The sequence below is a fragment of the Notamacropus eugenii genome, chromosome 6 (genome assembly GCF_028372415.1).
Source record: "Notamacropus eugenii isolate mMacEug1 chromosome 6, mMacEug1.pri_v2, whole genome shotgun sequence".
Taxonomy (NCBI): Eukaryota; Metazoa; Chordata; class Mammalia; order Diprotodontia; family Macropodidae; genus Notamacropus; species Notamacropus eugenii.
Genome location: NC_092877.1, coordinates 256,467,493 through 256,486,374, shown reverse-complemented (window position 1 = coordinate 256,486,374; position 18,882 = coordinate 256,467,493). Strand labels below are relative to the sequence as shown.

The 18,882-nt window shown below is 36.9% G+C and overlaps 1 long non-coding RNA gene across 1 annotated transcript in view; it reads right to left on the bottom strand.

The window, feature by feature from the left end:
- Window positions 1–14,963, bottom strand: part of LOC140512803 (uncharacterized) — a 166,337-nt gene extending 151,374 nt beyond the window's left edge. The window contains exon 1 of the long non-coding RNA XR_011969922.1: window positions 14,819–14,963. This is a non-coding gene — a long non-coding RNA (uncharacterized lncRNA). The remainder of the gene's footprint in view (window positions 1–14,818) is intronic.
- Window positions 14,964–18,882: the final 3,919 nt, after the last annotated feature.

Below are 18,882 nucleotides of genomic sequence, written 5' to 3'. Positions count from 1 at the left end.
AACTGATAGAAAGAGAAATAAACAAGAACGAGAAAAATAATATGCACAATAACTACAACCATGTAAATGGAAAAAACAATAGCAAAAATGTTACATGTGTATGCGTATGTTACATGTACACATATATGTACATATACATACGTAGTATATATACTTTCTCTCCATATATGTATACATGTTTGTGTGTATACATATATATGCTAAATGATGTACAAATATAATTATCAATCTTGGCCACAAAAGAGAGGTAAGAGAATGTACTTCCCCACCTTTGTAGAGGTAGGAGACCCTGGTTACAGAATATAGCATCCCACATCAGACTTTTTTAATATGTTTGAGGAAATTCAATGGTTCCCTCCACCTCCCCACTGAGCCATACCAGCTGATTGTCACTAAGATGCTACGAATCACGGAACATCATAATCTCTGAGAAATCAATCTTGAGTGATCCAAATAACTCTTCATTGTTAAAGAGATGAAGAACATGTTTTGGTAAACTGTATAATTCAGGCAAGCAGTCTGCAGCATACTTCCAACAGTGTCCTATATGAAGTGGCAAAGGGGGTAGAGAGAGAGCAGCACAGAGCTGGACCTGTGATTTCATTGGAGCTCCTCTTGTGGAAACTCTTTTAGCCAATGTGAATGTATAACCATTCTGCAATGTATAGTCTTGGATAGATACCTAGGATATAGGAAAGGTTAAATGATTTAACATGGCAGCAAAGTCAAGTATATTTCAAAGGCATGACTTAAACTGAAGTCTTTCTGACTCAGGCTTGTGAAACAAGAGGAGAGATATAATGGATGCTTATCAGGGAAATGTATGATTAGAAAACTAAGTGACAGAAGTAAGCAGAAAGAGGTTCAGAAGGTGATGTAAAAAAACTTGGACAATGTTAGAAATACCTTTTGTATTTGAAACTGATGCACCAATGTAAACAAAGCATACATAGTGGAGATTCACAATTTCATAATTGGAATTCTTCTTCTTTGAAGAGGGAAATGTCTCTGTCTATAGATGTTTAGTAGTTCCAGTAGCTAGCATTTGTCTACAACTTTAAGGACTGCAAAACATTTTGTAAATACATTTGATTCTCACAGCAGCCCCAAGGGATAAATTTGCTTAACATCCCCATTGTGCTGATGAGGAAAACTAAGGATTACCTAGGGTCACAAAGTAAGTATCTGAGGCTAGATTTGAACTCTCTCAACCAATCTGGGTCTAAGATTTCCTCTTCCTTCTCTAAGAAGTTGCAAAACTGAATAAATGAAACTAAGGTAAACAGAGGCTAAGTATGCAGGGTCAAACAGCTAGGAAGTATCTGAGGTTGGAGCTGAACTCAGACTTTCCTGATTTCATGCCTTGCACTCTATCCACAGTACTACTCAGCTCCCTCTAGATACGTTTGTCATATTCATAATAGTAAAAAGGAATTTTTTAATGAATTTACTATTTATTTTTAACATTCTTTTTTTTGAATACTGAATTCTCTCTCTCCCTTCCTTCTCTCCCCCATTCATTGAGAAGGCAAGCAATGTGATACATGTGAAACTGTGAAAAGCATATTTTCATACTAACTATGTTGTCAAAAAAAGACAAAAATGAAATGAAAAAAAATTTGCTTCAATCTACACTCAGAGTTCATTGGTTCTCTCTTGAAGGTAGAAAGCATTTTTCATCATGGTTCCTTTGGAATTGTCATGGATCATTTTCTTGATCCAAGTAGCTAAGTCATTCACAGTTAATCATTATTACAATATTACAATGTTCTCCTGGTTTTGCTTACTTTACTTTGCATCGGTTGAAATAAGTCTTCCCAAATTTTTTCTGAAATCATCCTGTCATTTTTTATAGCACAATAATATTACATCACAATCATATGCTACAACAACTTGTTCAGCCATTTCCCATGAGCAAGTTCTCAATTTCTATTTCAAAACTTCAAAAAGAGCCACTATAAATATTTTTGCACACTATAGGCCCTGTTCCCTTTTCTTTGAACTCTTTGGGATACAGAACTGGGTCAAAAAGTATTCAAAGTTTTATAGTTCCAAATTGTTCTCTGGAATGATTGGACCAGTTCACATTTCCATTAAAAATGCACCAATAACTCTATTTTCCCACATCCCCTCTAGAATCTGTTATTTTCCTTTTCTATCAAGTTAGCTAATCTGATAGGTGTGAGGTAGTACCTCAGAGTTATTTTAATTTTCATTTCTCTATTAAATAGTGATTTGGAGCATTTTTCATTTGATTATACAGTTTTTATTTCTTTTTCAGAAAACTACTAGTTAATAACCTTTGAACATTTGTCAAATAGAGAATGGCTCTTATCTTCTAAATTGGCTCAGTTCCCTATTTTTTTGAGAATTGAGGCCTTTAACAGAGAAACTCGCTGTAAAATTTTCTCCCAAGTTTCTTGTTTTCAAAAGGAAAAAAATTAAAGAAAGAAACGGAGACAACCCAGTCAGTAACTGAGAACGACGGGTGACATGATGGACTATTCAATGTTTCTGTTTATACCCATAAAAATAAATAAGGAAAAACTCCAGCCCATTGGGTAAATCTTCTGTGGAGGGGCCATGGAAAAACATGGAAAAGAACTGCATAAGATAAGAAGATATAGGTAGGTTGTTATCTGTACTAACAGAGGAAATAACATATCTCAAAGGTCAGAGAATTATGATCCCCAGGATCAAATCCAGGCTATCTATTTTGCCATAGCTTGTGAGTCATATAAAAACAGATGGTGGACAAGATTTGACCTGTCACTATACTCTATACTTGGATGGGCTATATTGCAACCCCTAAATTATATCATAGACCCATTGGCATTTAAGTAAAATGATCTATATATGTGATCTATTATACCAGTAGCTGTTAGAAATAAAACTATGCACCAGACTCATTTAGTTACAAACTGCCCACAGAGACGATCACCTCTGGTTTTATAATTTGGTTTTATAACAGTGATACAGAAATGAAAAGTTCTTTTCCCCCTCATTATATGCCATAACTAGCCAAAGGATGGTAATAGATGAAAAATATTCTCCCAATCACATACACCTCATCAGGAGGCTGGTATGGCCAGAAGGATGGTTTTCAGATTCTCACTTCAGAAACACATGGAGTTGTTCTGAGGCAACTGTGTACTGTTTCTTTTAAAATAGCACCAAACATCTGGGAGCACGATTCTATCTGTCAAACGCTATCAAAAGAATGGTATGTCTTTTTTTTTTTTAATTTAATTGAACCCAAACCTTATGGAGTGGTAAAAAATCTGTATTGTATTTTGGGAGTCTAGAGTTTTACATTTGTAGATACCCATGTTTAAGAAAGAAGGGGGTAGGGGAAAGCCCTTTTTCATATACACCACAACCTCTGAATGCTGCCAAATCTGATACAGGGAGGAAAGGTGAGGTCAACATATTGAGAGAGTACGGAAGAATCTCACTGATCATCAGTTAAGTATTTCCACCCATAACAGGTATTACAAATCTCTTTTCAAAGAAAAGCACGTGTGGAACAGTCCATAAATTTTCTTTTTTCTCCCCCAGGATTTTTTTTCTAAAGGCAAGTATTTCAAATGCAATAAAATATCTGCTTTCATTTAAATGAAGCAGGTATTATAGTTGTCCACTGTAAATTTGTAACAGCTCTAGGTTGGGGCACCTCTCACTATATCTTGTTAGTGTCATTTAAGCAGGCACAGACCTGGGTGGTTTCCCAGTAGTTCTAACCACAATACTTACTACAAATTAGTTTTATAATCAGGTCAAATCTTTCTAATACTAGTCTTACAACTCTACCATACTCTATGTTTTCTATGTCAATTTGTCACTTCCCAAATTGTCATTATGGGATTTGGGATGACCAGACTTCAAGAAGTATGATTTCATGAGGCTGAACCCAAGGAATTAAAGGGGCTTCAAATATCAAACCTATATACTTAAGATTTTTTTTTTTCTCAGAGAATAGAACTTCTTTTGCCTTTCTTCCATTCCAGGCTTTTTGATTCCAAATTAAACAACTGGTCCATGTGTGGCTTTGAAGTCATTTGCCATTGTCCAGCCATACTGGAATGTACATAAACGCTTTTCTACCCACACTTTATTTAAAGCATTATTCCTAAAATTTGTTGTTAGGGATCGCCAAGTTGGCAGTGTTGAAAATGAGGAGAGAGCTAAGTTTTCAGTAATCTTTTATGGAACTAACATGGACAGGGGTATTTTACATTTTGTCGATATGTTTCATGACTCCATCTTTCACTTTTCAACTAGATCTGGCATCATTTAAATACAACCAAAGTGTACTGTTCCAAGAAAATGTTAGATTAAGATTACATGTGAGAAATGTGAAAGAGTAACAATGTTAGCTTTTGCATTATGGCACACAAATCTAAATATTTGTAATGTGCAGCTTCTGGTCCAATTGTAACATGGCCATCCCCTGACCTACAAGTACCAGTGGTGTGACAAGCACTTAATTTGAGAATAGTTCAGCTATTGCTTGTGTACAAAATGTCAAAGATGATCAAGAATTGCATTACCATCAAGTAAGATCCTTGGGAAACACACACACACACACACACACACACACACACACACACACACACACAATCAATTTTATCTCTTCATCTGAGAACTGTAATTAAACCAATACTGCTATTGTTACAAGAAATGGTATGTCTATCAACTCCCTTCTGCTCTATTCATCATCCCTATGATTTTCCACATCAAAACAACCTTTCATGATCACCCCTCCCCCTCCCCCCCCCTCCCCCGTATGTGTTGCCTTGCCTTTTAGAATTTAAGATCCTTGAGGACAGGGACTATTTCACTTTTTTATTTGCATCTCCAGCACTTAGAACAGTACTTGGCACATTAGAAAGCACCTAATAAGGGATTCTTCAATCATTTATTCATTCAATAAGATTTAATGTAGTTATTCCTGGGTGATCCCATTATTATTTCCAAGTATTATTCTTCTCAACTTTGTACAGACACTAGAAGCCTAGAACACAAAGATCACTCTCACATATTTAACAAGTCATTTGGCTCTAAGTACTTTAGTATGGATCTATTATAGAAAAGGCCACTGAAAATCTTTAGACTATAAATTCTCACCCTTGGGGACTCTCTACCCTGGAGTTCCTACAAAATTTCTAAAGTTCAATAAATGTATTAAAAATTATTTGGGTTGAAGTTTGAATATCAAATAAGCCAAACCACTATTTCATTTATCACTCAGCATTATTCATGTCCTCTTATACACTGTCAGCAACTGCAGACTTTTGGACAACTAATGAATGTATCATGTTTAACATCTAAATATTAATATGAACATCTAGTTACACAAATTCCATGGCTGGAATTCTTTCCCTTCTGGTCTTTGCCTCCTCCCTTCTTTGATTTCCTTCAAGTGTCAGCTAAAATCCTACCTTCTACAAAAAAAGCCTTTCCTAAGCCCCTTTAAAGGTAGTGCCTTCACTCTTGATTATTTCCAATTTAGCCTGTATATATCTTTTTTTTTTTGCATATTTTCTCCCCCATTAGACTCTGAACTCCTTGAAAGCAAGAAGGTTGTTTTGTTTTGACTTTATTTGTATTCATAGCACTTAGTACAGTGTTTGGCACGTAATAGGCATTAGTAAATAAATGCTTCCTGACTTGACTTGTCAATCTAGGCTGTAGGTACGATTATTGTATAAATGGAATGTCTTAACAGTAATCTGAATATTTTAAAATGTCTTCGTGCAGAAAATGTAGAGTTGTATAATACCTAAAATATTGTGAGTTAATAATTAATAAATAATAAAAACGTGATTTCTAAGAAGAAATTGTCATCAGCATGTGGAAAGCAATTTTTTCCATTAGCTTAAAAGCTAATATCACAGGAAGGGAATGAGTTTAATTAGCTACAACAGAAGACATGGGCTTCACCAGAGCTGAGGGCATTTAGGTGTGAGTCAGTGCAGTTAAGTGAAGCAAATGCTGGTCTTTAGTCAAGAGAGGGCTTGATTCAAATCCTGCCTCTACTTGCTTTCTTAACTCTCTAGGCAGTCATATATGGGGTGTTCATGGAGGACTAGCACCTCTGGTGTGAGAGCTTTCCAAGCCCTTTTCAGGACTGCTGAAGTACCTTCACCCAACTCTCACCAGTGACTCCAAGAAGCTGTAGTAATGGCAGCAACTACATCCTGGTAAACCTTCTTAGCTGACAGGCTAAATCAGGTTGACGGTAACCAAAAGGCCTCAGACCTAGCAGTGGGGAAGGGATTTATCTACCCCAAGCATGCAAAGACTTCCCCTGGTGGATTGGGCAAATGAAAATATTTTGTTCCAATGGCTATGAACGCAGCTGAAGCAGACCCTATGGAGTGCTTTGAGCTTAGTAAGACATGGAAGATGCCAAAGTCATTGCATCCCAAGTCATTGCCAGTTATCTTGATTTTGTCTTGCCACTGGACTTTGATGACTCTGGAAGAGAGAGTGGGGCTGACAACTTTGCTTCACTTAAATCCAATTCACACATTGGTCAAGACATGACCCTGTGATCCTCTTTGAAGGATGAACAACACATCTGAGCAAATCATTTAACCTCTCAGCATGAATTGTTTCACCTAGAAATTAAGGATTGTAACAATACCTTGTGAATGAGGATCAAATGAGATAATATAAGTATTATATAAATATCATTTATTGTTCATACTGTAAGTGAGTGGGTCCAATGCACTGCAGTGAAACTCAAGAAGGCCTACACTGCTTAATTAACTCAACCAATGAATCAAAGATATAAGTTAGACTCAAATAGGTGCTTAAGCAAATTGGGAAGAGTGAAGTGCTTTCACTATTGAATGAAAGCAAGTTATATCCCATAGGAAATATTTTAAAATTACATGAGGAAGAAAATTAATCACGCTATTTGGAGTTACATATATATATATATATATATATATATATATGTATATATATATATATATATATATATATATATATATGTAACATAACAAGTCAGTTGTGAAGCTCACAGTCTAACATGAAAACAACGAAACTTCTTGAGCTTCCAGGCTCAGTAGCACCATCCAGAGACATATTTTTCCATCTATATCAGAGGGTAGCAAGGTAATGGGGAGGGAAAGGAGGGAGAAGAGTGACCCCAGAAGGTTTGCTGCACTCTCTTGCCACTATTGACCAAGTGACAACCTTGTGACTTCAAAAAGTCAAAAGATCTGGAGTTCCTCCATAGGAACCAGTAGCTTGACCCCAAGTAGCAGTAATTGATGAAAATATCTGCATCAGGGTCTGAGAAATACACTGTGAACACACTGGACACACCAAGAAAAGGCAGTTTCAAGACTCTACAAGGACTCTGACCCCTTCAAACTCTTCAGAGAGCTAAAGAGAATGACGTGAAGACTCCAAAAAGGGAGAAAAGAACTCAAAGTGCCAGGACGTTCAAGGTATGTTGTTGTTAAATATATTTCTTAAGGCTGTGTCTTGCTACTTGTATACTTCTGGTTTTAGCACATTCTCTATAGGAACTTTGGAAGGAGTTCATTTTGGGGTAGGAGTGTGCCCCTAATTGAGGGAGAAGAAGGGAGAAGGAATGTTTTGCAACAACTGTTCTTATTATAGAATATACCTTTTTCTAAAAGTTAATTGAGGCTACTGGTTGACATGCAGTGTGGAACACACTGGATGGGGGCTTGTGAATGGCAATATTAGAAAATACCATGAGCCATAAGGCTTACACCTAGAACTTTGAGAAGAGTAGTAGTCAGATGTTCTCTGAAGATCAAATCAGAGGAGAAGTAGCCTCAGAGGAGAATCACAGATTTAGAGTTCAAACTTCTCACTTTATAGATGAAAAAAACTGAAGTCCAAAGAAGAAAAGTAACATTCAGTGCCTTAACAAAAAATAAAAAAACAAAGAGAAAAAAACACACATTCCATTAATTTTAAAGTGTCCTGATTTGTCAGAAAGTTCTTTGTCATCAAGCATAACATTTTGTTAATGCAAAAATGCATTAGGTAAGCTACCAAAAATTTTGATTGAGGGAATAGACATAATATGCTGATTTCAATCTCAGCATTCCAAATTCCTAATTCATGGTTAATGGCCAAGGAAGGAGACACATAGCTCTTTTAAAATGGGTTTAAAATTTGAGTGATGACCATGCTTTATTTATTATTTGAGAATGAGTACCTTCATAGAAAAATAATAAAAGGAAACCATAAATTAGAGTTCCTAATACCTATCCTCTATTTACTATTTCCAATTTATTCCATCTTTTTTTGTACATGGTTATTTATATGTATCTTCAGCAGTATACTATGAGCACCTCAAGAATAAGGACTGTTTTTTTGCTTTTCTTTGTATTACTACAAATTAGCTCACTGCCTGGAATAAGCTTAATAATGGCTTATTGAATGGCTTTTTAAAGTGACTTATCCAATAAAAGTTTTAGAAATTAGTGTGTTAAGCAGTATCATTTTATCATTGTAATCAGCCCAATTCTTTCTAGACACACAACTCAACAAAACATCTTCAAAGCTGTGTAAATAAGAAACCATTCTTAATTCTCCTACACTCATGAACAATGCCCAGAGGGTTTCCTCATCTAGCCACTTACACCTTTAATAAGAAAAATTGACCTAAATACATCCCAGACTTAGATTATTCAACTGCCACAAATAAGGTAATAATTCAGTTCTTTTGCTGGTAAGTTAGTCTGCCAGAAAAATGTTTCCTTTGTCAGCTAGGCAAATTTTATTTAGATATGTTAAAAATTAAGGAGCGAACATTTATCAGAAACGACTGAGGCAAAAGAGACATTATTTTCTAGGGGTGCCACATGTCTATCAGATCTGGGCAGACTCCTGGGAGCACGGAGGTACTGGAAAATCACTAGGATCAGAATGAGGCCAAGTTCGAAATCCCAGCGCTGAAACTAGCTATCTCACTTGGAGCAAGTCTCTTGCCCTATCTGGAGTTTTATTTCCTCACTTGAAAAAAGGACTACTGACTTCTAAAGTCCCTTAAAATCATGCTAACTTACAGGCAGCTGAATGCATTTCCACTTGACAATATTTTGGCCACAACTACCAAAGAATAGAAGCTTTCATGAATAATTGATAGTTTACATGCCATCAAGATTGATGATAGTTCGATATCACCCCTCCCCACCCTACCCCCAGTCCTGGACTCCCTAGTCACTCACAGTCTTTCAAAGGAAGTTTTCTCTGATAAGGACCAAAGTTCGTTGCTGTCTGCTGGCAAGGCTGATCACCCATGTCCTTCCTCACTGCCAGATATTGCACCAGCACTTACTAGATATATGACCCTGGGCAAGTGATTTAATTGTTCTAGGCTTATTTTTTTTCTCTTTAATGGAGGGAACCAGCCAATGAGGGTCCAGTCCTTAAAATATACTCCGATTTCCCTATTTTGGTGGGTAATAAGGAGGATGTACAGATATTCTCTACCTAACTCATGGACCTTTGGGGAGTATTTTCTTGCCATGAATGAATAGGGTGGGATGGCCAAAAATCTTATGGTTGGATGAGAAATAAGAAGAATCAATGACACACAAGCTGTTGAGCTGGAACCCCTAATGCAGACAAAAGGAGTGATGGGCCCCTTGCCTGGCCCTTTTTTCCCTTTTTTTTCCCTCCTGGATACAAATGAGGTTGAACTTCTGCAAACCAATGGATAGGAGAAATGTTGAATACCCCATATTCCCCAAATCCCATCACTATGTGACAATAAACCCATTGTCTTTATTTATTTTATATTTCTTTTTTCCTGACTTTAAGTGAATGAATAGTCTGAGATGGAAGACTGGTGGATTCATTCTTTAGAGCTACCCGAGATCTCAGAGTCAGGAGCCAATTCATGGCCTAGAACAGAGAAAATGCCTAAAGAACAGAGGTAGAAAGATAGTTATCTCAGGAACAACTGCAGCTTTAGGGATCACAATCCCTAACTTGGAGCAAAATGCTATCTATTTCCAATTGATTCACTGAGCCTATTCAAGAGTTACAGTGAAGGGAACCTCATGAGGACTTCATAAAAAGAGAACAAGATTTTTACAACAAGAAATCAGAAGCATCCCATGGCCAAACATGTTCTCAATGTACTTTAAGTTTGATCAGAGATCTTCTGTGTACTAGGGGGTGTGCACCCCCAAATGTAGGTATTGTTTCTATAACAATTGTCCTTGCTAAGCCTGCTTAGTAAATGCCATTTTTTAATAGCTACTAAAGATCTTCTGCTTGAGTGATATTAGAGAGTACAACAGATGGGGGCTTATGAACCTCAGTTCTAGAAACTCCAGTCACTCAGAGTTAATTTCAGAACCATAAGTAGGAACAGTCAAATACCTGTTAGGGACCCCACCTGGCAGTTAAAGTTGGGACAGTGTACCCAGAGGAGGTGCTATAAAATTAGGTCATTGGATTTGACCTCTAAGGTCCTTTCTGGCTCCAAATCCAAAATCCTATAATTTATAATTTTATAATCCCATAATCTTACTGGAAAGATATAAAAATAATTTGCTTACTACCCCTTTTCAGGCAACTGAAAAGTCTCCTGGTTCTGTGCCTTCTCCTCCAAAACTCTGAATCTAAACTGAAGAGAAGCTAGGCGCTTTCCTGTTTTCCTGAATTAGTTACTTGTTTAATATCCTTTCAGCCAAGACTTTACACTACTCTGTGTATCAAAATGAGGGAGTTACATGGTAGACTTAGTCGCATGCTGGACATGGCATCAGGAAGACTTGAATTCAAATTAGGTTTGAGAGGTTCTCTTACCCATTCTCAGACTCAGTTTCCTAACCTATAAAATGAGGATAAAAAGAACACCTATTTTGCAGCATTATTCTGAGGATCAAATGAGATAATTTATGTAAAGTGCTTTGCCAACTTTAAAGGACTTGGATTTTTAGATATTATGATATTGGGGGTAGGCAAGGTTCTTCTCTCACAGCTAACACTATCTCATTATAGCTTTTTGAAAATGTCAGCCACAGATGAGATTCTAGGAGTGGGTTCTTTGTATCTTTATATCAGGAAATATAATTAAGAAAGATTTCTTCTCTTAATCTACACCTAGACCTGCCAGAGTCAGTCATTGACTGTATATTCACTGTAATCAATGCCTCTACCCAGTTCTAGTTTCCTGAAAATTTTCCCTAGAACAGAACTAGATGTGCCTCCATAAGAGATCACCATTTACTTGCCCTGAAAGAACCAGGTCATACCTAAAGTTCTTCATTTTACTACCATTGGGTTGGAGGCATATTGTGAACATTACAGGGGGAAAACGGGGGCTAAATATTAATATGCTATTTATTTTGGTAGCAGTTAATAGATAGCAAACATAAGCCAATACATCTTCTCTATTACCTAGGTCTTAGTATCCCTGATATTTAACTCCAGAAAGAACAATATGTGCTACAGAGTAGATGCCATTTGAGTATGACTAAGCCTGAGGCAAGTCCTCTTTCTATGAGATACTTTGCCTAGAAACCCTATTGAAACCACAAATACCAGCCCCATCATTCCTCCCTCCACCATGGGGAAGGTTTTTCAGCTCTAATGGTAGTCCGATTCTGTTTAGATCCAATTCCATGCCTGACCATCTTGCTCTAGATATCAGGATATTCTTAGGGCCAATGAAAACTGTGCAGAAGTAACTACGATTTCTTTGGGTCATCTAGAGATTGTTTGACTCAGCTCAGTAGCACAATGGATAGAGCACTGGGCTTGGAATCAGGAAGAATTATCTTCATCAGTTCAAATCCAGCCTCAGACACTTATTAGCTGTGTGACCCTGGCCAAATCACTTAACCTTGTTTGCCTCAGTTTCTTCATCTATAAAATGAGTTTGAGAAATGGCGGAATCATTCCAGCATCTTTGCCAAGAAAACCCCAAATAGGGTCATGACGAGTCAGACACAGCTGAAATGACTGAACAACAGCTATAAATGAGACTGTTAACTTCCCTCGAGCTAAAAACAGCTTGGTGACACAGTGGTAGAAGGCTAGACCTGTTGTCAAGGAAACCTAAGTTTAAAGCCAGCCTCAGATGTGTACTAGCTGTTTGACTCTGATGTCTGCCCTCAATTTATTCACCTATAACATGTGACTAATAATGACACCTACTTCACAAAGTTGTTCAGAGGATCAAATGACATAAAATCTGTAACTTAGCATGGTGCCTGACACTATTGGTGGTGGTTAACAAATGTTTTTCCCCTCGCTTTTTCCTTTGTACATCTGTCAATAAAACCTGTACCTGCAAACTATCCATATGCTGGTTCCTTTGTGCCTTGCCATAAGAATATCTGCACATAGGATTGATGGTATTATATTCCTCAAAGCAAGTATAGCACACAGTTACTCTTAGGTTCATCTCAATAGGGCAGATTTATTTCTTTTTATAGCTCACCTTCATAGAAATTCTATCACTTGGAAATATAGTTAGTGATGGAATCGCTTATGTTTTTGTTCCCAAGTAGAGAGCAAATCTCTCTAACCATGGACTGAGGATCCAGCCCTGAGAAAGGTCCCTCTCTCCTGTGTAGCTCCCATTGTACCCTCATGCAGTAAACAAAGAAACATGGAACAACATTAGGACAGAGACAATTGCAGGTCTTTGTGAGAAATAATATTAAATCTCACAAACATATCCTTTAGCAGAATAAAAAACTCAGAACAGAAGTAAGGTAGGGGTAGGACTTGCCAGCTCCTTTTATCTGTTTATTTTCTGCAAAGTGCCCCTGCTACTACAGTGATCCCTGAGATCAAAACCCATAGTCACACATACCTATCTTTGTCTATTTCAGAAGTCTTGAGGAGGGACCTGGAGATGGAGAAGACACTGGCTGCTTCCTCAACTGTGCTGCTGCCATAGGATGGCCACATCTTCACCCTTCTCTCCTCCTCCTTGACAGTCCCAAAACACTCAATGTAGCCCATACAAGAAAAAAAAATGACACCCTCCTGATCAAGGACTGATTTTACATTAGCTTTCTCTCTTCTCAAACTGGGAAGAACCAGGGATTTGTGGTCAGTCAACACCTTGCCAGAGATTGTTACATAAAGAATTGTTATTTGGTATTAAGAATGTTTCAATTCAGTCATGCCTTTCAAATGAGACTGGTGACCCTTATTTTCCAAATATGAAAATCTCATTAAGATTACATCTATCCCAAGACCTATGTGTAGTTTTTGATGAGTGCTGAAAATAAAGGTTCATATTTTCAAGGCAGTTCTTCTAGTTACCAGATCATCCTCATACTTATGAAGCAATGACGGATAAAGTTGACATTGTTATGTGTCTGATTAACTACGAGCTTCTATTCCCAGATGTTCTTCCCCGCTCACGGATACAACTTATGTGTAGTACTCTAATGGACTCAACCTATTAAGTATATGAGAAGATGAGGAGAAGGTATTCAAATGTGTAAAGACAAGAATCCTAAGATTAATGGAAGAAGACAACATGTTACCATAATTCAAATTTAGGCTAAGCCATTTCCAGTAATTCATCTAGTCTCTTAGGACTGTTTCCAAGGAGACAGTATCAATTGTGGTTGGGAAATAGAATCCCTCTAAAGAAGTGAGCACTATTACAAGAACCTACTCATTTGGCTTCTTGTGGCTGATGCTTCTTGCATGAAGGGTCTGTCTCTGTTCTGATTTTTTATATAACTAGATTTTTCACACCCTATTTGTGTGATGGACCGCACAGTACAACCCTGATGTGGAACTTGATCCTGTTCATCTACCCTAACATAAAGATGTTGTGGTTTTTGTTTTCAAACTTAATAAAATATGACAGGGCAAACACAAAGAGTTAAGGCAATGGTTTTTAAGTCTCATTAGCATAAAATCCAAGATAAGCCAGAGGGTAGGGATCAATTGTGTTGAACATCTTTATCTTTTTGTGTTGATTCTATAATGGGGCTTAGCTCTGAGTATTCACTGCAATTATCTTTAAATTGGCATATTAAAGTCCTTAATGTTTACGTCCTAATTTCATTTTCTAGAAGAACTCCAAAGACAAAACGGTCATGAAAAGGTACAGCTGAGAGGATAAAGCTTAATTTTTGAAAAGAGTGATTAAAAAAATAACTTTTTTTCTGTGCAAATATGCATCTTTTAAGAAAATATGATCTTTGAAAATTCATATTTACCCAAAAGATAAATTATGGGAGAGAAAGAAAGAGAAGGAAAAAAGGGAGGAAGGAAGAATCAAGGGAGAGAGGGATGAATTGAGGGAGGGAGGGAGAGAGGGAGAGGAAAGAAGGGAGAAAGGGAAGAAGGAAGGGAGAAGACAGCAGGGAAGGAGGAAAGGGAGGAAGAAGGAAGTGAGGAAGGAAGAAAGGAGATAGGGAAGAAGATAGAAAAGAATGAGGAAGGGAAGGAGAGAGAAGGGGAGTGGGAGAAAGAAAGGGAGAGAGGATTTATAAAGCATTTACTATGTGCCAGGCATTGGATTCCTTTAAAGGACAAACTACCCTCATGAATTTATTTATACACTGTTTTGCAAAACAACATATATTGTTTAACATGAAGTATACCAATATAAAGGATTATAACATACATTTGTATGCCCCCAATTCTTTAAGTACCACACACATACAGGTAAGTCAGCTACATTTAAATTTATAAGTTCCATAATCACCCAGAAACACATTATTTCATAGAAAGCACAATTAATCAGTCCTCATGGATAGATTCTCATTTTCAGAAACATTCCATTCTTAAAGTTTTGTATTAAATAACAAAATTAGAATTAATTCCATACCTTGGAAAGTCTTATAACCCTTATAGATATTCTGAGATAAATCACCTCCCCATCAACTCAGTGATCATAACTCAAAGGGACTCATTTTCGACATGCCAAGATAAATAGCTTCCTTTCTTCTAAGACTATCCTCTTGGGTATTTCAAGCATAGATTCCCCTCATAGCATCACAATACTGATAAGAATGTAGCAGCCACTGTTCTAAATCTACCTTGTTCCCCCTTAATAGCCAAAGAGAGAAGGATTCTGTGAGGGTTTCCCTGTTCTTTCTTTTTTCTCCTCAGTTCTCCCAGAAGACTTAGGATCCTGAAACAATGAACAGGAATGGATAACTGTAACCAGACCAGAGCTTTAAAAGACAGCAAAAACTTTATAGAATTCAAAAAGATAGGAAAAACTATATAATATTTTAAATGTCATGTGGCAGTTCATCCTTTGAAGAAATATTATACTTGATCTTTTTAAAAAAATGTGGAACCACTATCAGCCTTCTCCCAATTCTGAAACACGTTAGATCTGTATAAATATGAATTTTCATATATCAAGACTTTTCAAATGTAGTGTATTCACAATTAAAATCTGTGCATTTTAAACAGCCACCTCATAAATCAGGTTTCCTTCCAGTTCATTTCAACAAAAAAATTTTTAAATCTGTTTCATTGTGTTAGGTCCTGAGTGAGATACATAGAATAGTTAAAGTATCAGATCTGCCTTTGTGAAACCTACAGATAAGAAGAGAGCGATACACTCTATACACAAATAACCATAGTGTAAAACAAGATGTGATATATTCCTAAGAGAAGAAGGTGTAAATACGGTGTTATGAGAAGTCTGGGGCTGGAAAGACAGGCAACTCTACTGTAAGTGATGTAGGCAATCCCCCAAATACCTTGAATCACAATGAAAATCACAGAACTGATGGGGGAAGTGGGGTTAAGAGCACAATGCTCAAAAATTTAGAAAAAATGATAAGAACATAATAAGTGGTTGTATGTTCAATGGTTAAGAAATACATCAATACTATAATTAGTGACAGTGTCAGCCTTGGGCAGTTGCTGTGCTTGGACCTTGGACTGCATGAGTAAGTTGGGTAGCTCATGACTTACTCCCTCTGTGGATATTTAATTTTAAAACTTCCAGAAATTGAGAACAGGATCCCCCAAAAGGGTTAAATAAGAATTATAAGGAAATTCTAACTGTCAACCAGAATTTAGGGGGCAGTTAAATGGCACAGTGGATAGAGCACCAACCTTGGAGTCAGGAGGAGCTGAGAGTTCAAATACAGACTCAGATACTCACAAGTTGTGTGACTCTGGGCAAGTCACTTAATCCTCCCCCCAAAAAAAGACCCAACTTGGATACTATCTCCTTCATGAACTCTAAACATAATCCTAAATGCAATGGATTAGTACAGCACACACACACACACACACACACACACACACACACACACACAAACACAGTTATTTAACTTAGTCTAGAGGCACATTTCTTGATTTTGTTCAGCTCCTTTTAGATCTGGGGCAGAACATAACTGACTAAATGGCTTTCTGCCTGACATTAACAAGAATAGAATTTCTAGTCACTTCTCCTTAGCAGATAAGCCCTGAGATGTCTAGCAGGTGACTCTGAAGAATAAAAGACCAGACATTGGTAGCAGAGAATTTAAGCCACCATAAGAATAGTGTAAACACCCAGCAGACACAGCTTGACACTCAACAGGGAGTGAAAAAACATTTATCAGAGACAATAAACCCAATAGAAAAGACATACTTAGGTAGAAAGCGAAAGAGCCATACAATGGCATCACCAGAAGACATCGATAGTGTCAATATCAGAGGTGCAAGTTGCCAGGATCACTTGTGGATTACCCACATATGTTCCTGAATTATACTTCTGCATACATGTTCTTTTGCCAAATATGCTCTCCAGGTGTGCCTTCCATGTGCTCTATTTGGTCACACATGTTCTCTGCAAATGCATACAATGTGGGGAGGGAATTTTTTCTTGTCACTTCATTTGCTATGTTGTTTGATTAAATATATTTTGCTTAAATTATGGCCTGGTAGCAAAAATGAATGTATCAGTTAAGAGCTCATGAGCTGTGGTTTTGACTAGATACTGAACCACAGAGTGTCTGAAACCTGGGGCAATTTTATTAAGCTAGGTTCACATTTGAAAGGAGATGCCCCAAGGGCTGTAGCCAAAATTATGACCCATAAGAAAAACCCTTAATTTTAGAGAAATATTAAGTTAAGAATACATTTTGAGCAATCTCCTTAATCCTGTTTTCTTTTATTCCATGTTTCTTATTGACTTCTTGAAGGATTTCTTTTGCTGACAAAATAGGAAAGTTTCCACAATTTTAATAGCCTCTGATATCATATCTCTAAACTAAGGAATCTAACTAACTAACCATGAAAGACTAAAACTCACTCAAACATTTACAAATGTCAATCTGCTGGATTTAGAAAACAATAAAGTAACCTCTCAAGTACCAACTTGTCCACACACTCAGGATACGTGAGCTTCAGAACAAGAGAGTGTGGTTCCTTCCACTACCATTTGTCTTTCTGTCAGGTATGTTCTCTATCTCCCCCTATGAAAATGTCATTAAATTAAATTTAAAGTTAAATATTTAAAATTAATTTGAGGCCCCTCAGTTGGGCAATGGCTGGACAAATTATGGCGTATGCATATAAGACTATCATTTTGCTATAAGAAATGACAAAAGAGACAGGTATAGGGAACCCTGGAAAACTTCTATGAACTGATAAACAGTGAAATAAATGGAGCTCAAAGAACAATTTATTGAATATCAGTTCCATTGTAAAGAAAGAGCAACTAAGACTTAAGAACTCTATAATAACCAACCACAATTCTAGAGGACCCATGATGAAACAAGCTACCCCCTCCAGAAAGAAAGATGCTGGACCCAAGGTGCAGAGACATATAGTTTTGAACATTCGCCAATGAAAGGAGTCATTTAGGCATTTCAAAGAAGCAAATACACAGAAGAGAAGAGAAGGAAGGCCAATAAATGGATGTGAAAGGAAAAATAAACTATAAAATAATGATGAGTTTTGTGTACAATACTCTTGTAATGCTTTATTTTATACATGGAAATGCTTATCTTACTTGATGTTTGTTAAGTTTGTTAAATTCAGAGTAAAGATAAATAAAATATTCTGGAAAAAGAAAACTAACTCTAGGATTCATAAAAACATAAGACTCTGGCTTGGTATAGAGAAATAGTGGATTAGTAGAAATACCACAATGAATATTTTTCTAGTCTTTCCTTTCTTTTAAGACCCAGTTTAGGGGGCAGCTAGAGGACACAATGAATAGAAAACCAGTCCTGGAGTCAGGAGGAGCTGAATTCAAGTCTGGCCTCAGACACTCACTAGCTGTGTGACTATGGGCAAGTCACTCAACCCCAATTACCTCCCCTCCCCCACAAAAAAGACCCAACTTGAATACTGTCTCCTTCAAGAAGTCTATCCTAACCATTCTCTATCCCTATCCACAGGTAAGTGTTCTACATCAATGGAGATTAAATTCAAATAAAAATGGGGGCCACTAATCTGTACAGAAAGATCCCTGTGGGCTGAATATTGACCTAGTTTTTAAATATAGTAGCATTTAGGTTTTATTACATTTTATTTTTTTATTAAATATTTCTCTATTACACTTTAATCCCATTGCATTCACTCTTGAGAGTGCTGTAAGCAGCATATAGTCAGCTATGTGTTTCACACGTCTATATACTTCCTTAAATTTTTCATAGCACTTTGTTGCTTTTGCCTTTTTATCCCTTGAGTAATAGTTATTTCCCCTCCCTTTATTTGTGTGCTCCTTGAGAGTAGGATCTATGATATATCCATCTTTGTATCCCTAGCATATAGTAGGCCTTTAATGGAAATTTGTTGAATGAATGAGTGAATGAATAATTCAATGATATTATTGATACGGAAACTCTCTCCAAACAATGTGGATCATAGTTATTCATGTCTGGGTGGAGAGCATGTTTGAATCCTTTTAGACAAAAAGAATAATAATCTAGT